Raw genomic sequence first — 6,557 nt, 5'->3', positions numbered from 1 at the left:
ATTAACTTGTGATTCAAACCAGAATTCGTTTAAAATTAACCCGACCATTTTTATTATTTCTACGTTTTTTAATTAATATTCTTCAAGGATATACCATCAATGGCGGATCTTCCTTACAGCTTGGGTCCCGAGGCGGAAATTTTCATAATGTATTTTTAGTTCCACTGTTCCCCGTAAAAATTTAAGTATTCCATAAAATTGAATAAATGTCGCACTATATAACTTAATATATAAAATACAATCAACTTGTAAATAATTATTTGCTTCTTTATTGTGTAGATTATTTGATGCCTAAAACAATTTATATATGGGCTAAATTTGAGAATTAAGATGCTCACGTCAATTTATATATGAGCTAAGTTTGTGAAAAAAGATACTACGTACATATTATTTTAATTTGAGCTTATTATAGGTTAATTATTAGAACTTTACTAATTGAATTGTAATTACATGAAAACATAAATGAGGTCTCAAAAGGTGAAAAAATAAAGTTCAGGTCCTGAAAGGTGAAAAACGGAAAAGGTTAGTCCTCAAACTTTGGATTTATTTTAACTTTTTAACCCAATGACCTAACTTTTTAACCCAACGACCTAACCTTTTAATATACTCTAGTTAAACTTGACCGGAAAAGGGAATGGGGTCCCAAATGGTGAAAGAAAGGTATAGGTCACAAACGGTGAAAAAAAGGTATAATGTAATACCCCATATTTTAAAATTTGATTAATTATGATAATTATTTTAATTCGCCTTTCTAATAAAGCTCTAACTTGATTAACGAAGATTTTTGAAAATTTTAAATGTTTTAGTGATAAATATTATTTTCAGGTTTTATGATTTAATTAATTAAGAAATTATTTTAATTTTATATAGATTTTCGATTTTCAGCAAAAAGGAAAATTAAAAATCTGAAATTTTTCTAATTACCAAAATACCCCTATTTGAGTCAAAATACCAACAAATAATTCCTGCCATTCTTCTCAACCGTGTCATCTCCTCCATGAGAGTTGACAGGCTAATGTCGTATCACCTAATAAAAAATAACCTAAGGTCCACTAGCTAGGTAGCAAGGGAAGTCAGGATCGAATCCACAGGGAAACAGGCGTTCTTTCAACTATCAATTAATTAATCTAGACTATTGTGAACAAGAGTTGGTTTGATGGTTTGCTAAAACTACGGCGATATTTAAACAACTAGGAATCAATATATTAAGGAATCTAGGGCATAGGTTCACCAACAGATAACAATCCAGGACAATGAACAATCACGATATTCAACAAAGTAATTAATTAGACTAGCATGCTCTCTCGAATCGATACTAATCATAGACTTAGAATTAACGGGCTCTCGCTACGTATTAACTCTAATTCCACCTATTGACACAAGCCTAAACATCAAATTGCATCTCTCGAATCTTAATTTGATATTGCATAACTACCACAATTAAACCTGCGCAAATTTAATTGTATAGTGAAATAAACCAATCAATAGGAATTAATTACAATGCCAACAATCACAATTATTCAATATCCCTTCATATTATTCATTGATCCCCAAACCCTAGAAAATAGACTACTCAAGCATATTAACAATAAACAAAGCAATTAGCATGATTGAAAACATAATTAAAGCTAAACAAAGAATTGAAATAAAGAACAATACCTTAATTGAAGAACAAGAGAAATAGAAAGCTTGAATTTTTATTGAAATTGAAAACTAAGTGTTTGCATAAATTTAGAGAGAAAACAAAGTTAAGAGAAATAAACTAAGGGGCTAATACTAGAAAATAAGATGTCCAACTAAAATAACTAAGCCTAGTATTTATAGTTTGCCCATAAACATAAGGAAAAACCGGAAGAAAACCGCGGAAAAAGGGCCCTGGGTTGTCGACGCCCGGTCGGGCAGCCTTCCGCCCGTCGGGCGACCAGCTCGTAACCCGCCCGTCGGGCGAAGGTCTGCCCGCCGGGCGGAGGGAGAAATTCTGGAAATCATCGGCACGCCCCCGGTCGGGCAGCTCCCGCCCGTCGGGCAGAAGTTCGCCCGTCGGGCAACCATTCGCCCGCCGGGCGCGCGTACAAACTGCACAATCCTCTATCTTTAAAACGCCATATCTCCTTCGTTATTCGTCGGAATTAGACGAGTGACCACTCGTTGGAAAGCTATTGAAGTCTAGAATCGAACCCAATTAGAATCACTTTATTTGGAGTTGTAGAACGTAAGTTATGTTCAAAATAGTAGACGAGTGTCGGTTTTCTAGTTCTTTCACTATCCGCTTTGCTCGAAAACTCTTCCAACTCAATGTGTGTGCTCTCGAAAGTACATAATCTCTTGTATTAATTAAAATGAGTAGAAAATGCACAAAAACATGCTAATTCCTACAATGATGAACCTGAAACTACAAACACACTACAAGGAGCACATTAGTACTAAAAATCGCTCCGAAGAGCTCATTTGAGATCAAAAAGTACTAAGGGACGTGGGTAAAAACACTATAAAATATGAACATATCAAACTCCCCCAAGCTAGATCTTTGCTTGTCCCTAAGCAAAGAAATCATCGATGAATACATAAATCAACTTCACCCCAAACACATCTTAAAACAATGGATACGATTCAAGGTAAAATCCAACAAGCATGCATCAATGTCAACCGATCAAATCTATTCGACCGCTAATCCACCTTAACAATCGTCACGCAAAGAGAACCACAAATGCACAATGGAATTCAAGACTAGTGCTCACACTCTCGTCACTCATTTATGTGGCGGATAAAAGATGTACCCATTCGCTCTCCTCCGAACATATAAGTGAACAATGCCCTCCCAAACTCACAACACTCGTGTGTCTAGAAAAACATACACTCAACCTAGTAGTCGACTCGGAATGTGTCATGTCATAACTTGCATTGATAAACAACTATTTTCACATAAGTACGACTATATGCACAAAGGTCAGAAGGTCTTCAAAGCTTGTAATGTTAGGTTTAGGTAAGGGTGCGGTAAATTTGGGAAAAATGTGAGCTTAAAGCCTTGGCTTTGGGGAGCATAAATCCTAAATACAACCATGATCAACCAATATAATGACCATAACTCTCCCACTCAACACATGACAAAACAACAAATAACCAACACCATACTTTCTTGCCTTTTTCACAATTATTACCAATCACTTATAAGGATATGAATTTGCAAAACTCGATTGAAACAATGCTTTGAACTTTTTCTGAGAGTAATAGATTTTTCTCTTTCTTTTCTTTTTCAATCTTTTTTTTTTCCTTTTCTTTTAGAAACCTTCACATTTTTTTTGTTCTTTCATCTCTTTCATTTTCAACTCATTTTTCAACAACAAACATGATAAGACGAACTCCTTTTTCAACAACACTACAACTCCCTCACCTCACTACTATTAGCTCCCCCAAGCTAGGCTTGGGACTAGTAACCAATGGGGTTTTCGCGGGCTTGTAATGTGGCTAGTCACCGAATAAAGGACACAAGCAACAACATGGGTAGAAAAGGAGGGAACAAATGTATCTAATTTCATCTGAAGGCTACCTAAATAGAAAAATGCCTTCGTCCTCCACAATGTGCATGTATATGAGTCATAAAACACTACTAATAGTTGCAAATCAATACTCAAAATCAATGACACACCAGGAAGCTATCACACATTCCTAACCAAATCAACTAGCCGAGCACCAAGTCCACAAATAGTTAGTCAGAGTTGACTCATGTTAAGGCATCAAGGCAATCGGATATCAAATCATGGATAACACATTTACATTGCTCATCATCAAATACCAAGAATCAAAACAATTTTCAATCAAGGGGCACATGGAAGCATGATTTTGTATTTTATCGGAACGTATTTTTGTTTTTGTTTTTTCAAAAGCGATAAACTACTCTAGAAAGCAATAACACATACCTCCCCCAAGCCAAACTCAGCAATGTCCTCAGTGCTTGAAGGAGTGGAGATCGAGGGTATCAATATATTCATTGAACCCCTCCGGCTCCAACTCTTATGTGCCTCCCGCAAAGCGATTGGTTAGTAAATAACCAACCAACGAGCGTAGAAGCTTGTCATGCGCACTCGCACATCTTTCGTGCAACAAGACATGCATGATAATCAACAACAACATTTGCATAAAGTCCGAATGAGCTTTATGCCAGTAAGGAGTAGGATGCCTAAAGGAAGAAGAACAAAAAGAAAAAACAATAATAAAAGAAGAATAAGAAAAAGAAGGAAAAGAGAAAGTAGGCATACTCTCCTTATGGAAGTTGTTTTTGCGGACTATTGATTCTTCAACCTCAATGATCAATGAAATAACTCTCTCTGTGTTTTGGCATTCATGGTGGACAGGCTTTTCACCATATAGAGCTCTCTGCAAAGCATCCACCTCTTCTTTGTAAGTACTGTAAGTACCTGCAAAAGACTCACAAAGAGGAACATACTCTATTGGGTCATTGGGCTTTTAATTTTCGTGGGGAGGAGGAAGATCCTCAAGCAAAGGTTTTATGGGGAAAGAGAAGGGGAGTGAGACGGTGTAAACGGGGCTAAGATAAACCCTTCCTGGACTTGGAATATGAGGGGTAGGGGTTGACTCAACAACAAGGGTTTTATCAACTTCAACTTCCTCATGGACTTGCTCTATAACATATGACTTTTCAGTTTCAACAAATCCTTCATCTATTGATCCAACAATCACATCATCATCCTCCAACTCATCCTCAACCTCTGTTATAAGTTCCTCCCACTTTTGGTTGCCTATGGGTTCACTCAGTTGACCCCCATCCCCAACACAACTCGAATCATTATTTTCAATAATTTCTTGAACTTTTCTAAATCTCTCAAGAGTAGCCTTACTAGCTTTAATAATCTCATTAGTAGTCTCTTGAGATCTAGTACACTGAATCTCAATCTCAGATTTTAATCTTCTTAATTCCTCTAAGAAGCTATCTCTGCTTTCTGATTCGGGTTGAACAGGATTGGGTAAGGGTTCACAATAATACACGGGAGAAGCAACAGTGGAATCATGAGACAAAACATTGATATCCATGCAAGGGTTAGATAAGTAATTAGAATAGACATGATTATCATAAACATTAGAATGCACCTCATTATAACAAGCATTCAAGGGAGAGGGGGTAGAAACATGTAGATTATGCTCATAATTTGGATTAGCACATGTAACATGAATGGACATTTCACGCTCATACGAATCCCTTGCAAACCACATATAGGAATCCCACATATCATCCAAAGACAAGGCTCGAAAATCACCATTAAATCTACTTTCTATCACATTCCTTGTATACTCATTTAAACCACCATAAGCAAAACCACAAGAATCCCAAAGATTAAGATTGTGGTAACCAATGAAATCATTTAGCCTATCGAAATACACCCAAAAAGGCTCATTTACGAATTGAGAGAAAGAATAATAATCCATTTTTTCGAGGAAAAGAAATTAAAATAATAAAAAATAAAAGTTAAAAAAAATAATAAAAAATAAAAAATAAACTAAAGAAAATAAAATATATACATGGTCTCTAAGAACTGGAAGTTCTATGAGACTCAAGAAAATAATCTAGATCATAAAATTAATAGCAGAAAATTAAACCGTTTCCCCGGCAACGGCGCCAAAATTTGACAGGCTAAAGTCGTATCACCTAATCAAAAATAACCTAAGGTCCACTAGCTAGGTAGCAAGGGAAGTCAGGATCGAATCCACAGGGAAACAGACGTTCTTTCAACTATCAATTAATTAATCTAGACTATTGTGAACAAGAGTTGGTTTGATGGTTTGCTAAAACTACGGCGATATTTAAACAACTAGGAATCAATATATTAAGGAATCTAGGGCATAGGTTCACCAACAGATAACAATCTAGGACAATGAACAATCACGATATTCAACGAAGTAATTAGTTAGACTAGCATGCTCTCTAGAATCGATACTAATCATAGACTTAGAATTAACGGGCTCTCGCTACGTATTAACTCTAATTCCACCTATTGACACAAGCCTAAACATCAAATTGCATCTCTCGAATCTTAATTTGATATTGCATAACTACCACAATTAAACCTGCGCAAATCTAATTGTATAGTGAAATAAACCAATCAATAGGAATTAATTACAATGCCAACAATCACAATTATTCAATATCCCTTCATATTATTCATGGATCCCCAAACCCTAGAAAATAGACTACTCAAGCATATTAACAATAAACAAAGCAATTAGCATGATTGAAAACATAATTAAAGCTAAACAAAGAATTGAAATAAAGAACAATACCTTAATTGAAGAACAAGAGAAATAGAAAGCTTGAATTTTTATTGAAATTGAAAACTAAGTGTTTGCATAAATTTAGAGAGAAAACAAAGCTAAGAGAAATAAACTAAGGGGCTAATACTAGAAAATAAGATGTCCAACTAAAATAACTAAGCCTAGTATTTATAGTTTGCTCATAAACATAAGGAAAAACCGGAAGAAAACCGCGGAAAAAGGGCCCTGGGTTGTCGTCGCCCGGTCGGGCAGCCTTCCGCCCGTCGGGCGAC

Source organism: Spinacia oleracea, chromosome 4 (genome assembly GCF_020520425.1).
Source record: "Spinacia oleracea cultivar Varoflay chromosome 4, BTI_SOV_V1, whole genome shotgun sequence".
Taxonomy (NCBI): Eukaryota; Viridiplantae; Streptophyta; class Magnoliopsida; order Caryophyllales; family Amaranthaceae; genus Spinacia; species Spinacia oleracea.
This window is presented reverse-complemented; position numbering follows the sequence as displayed.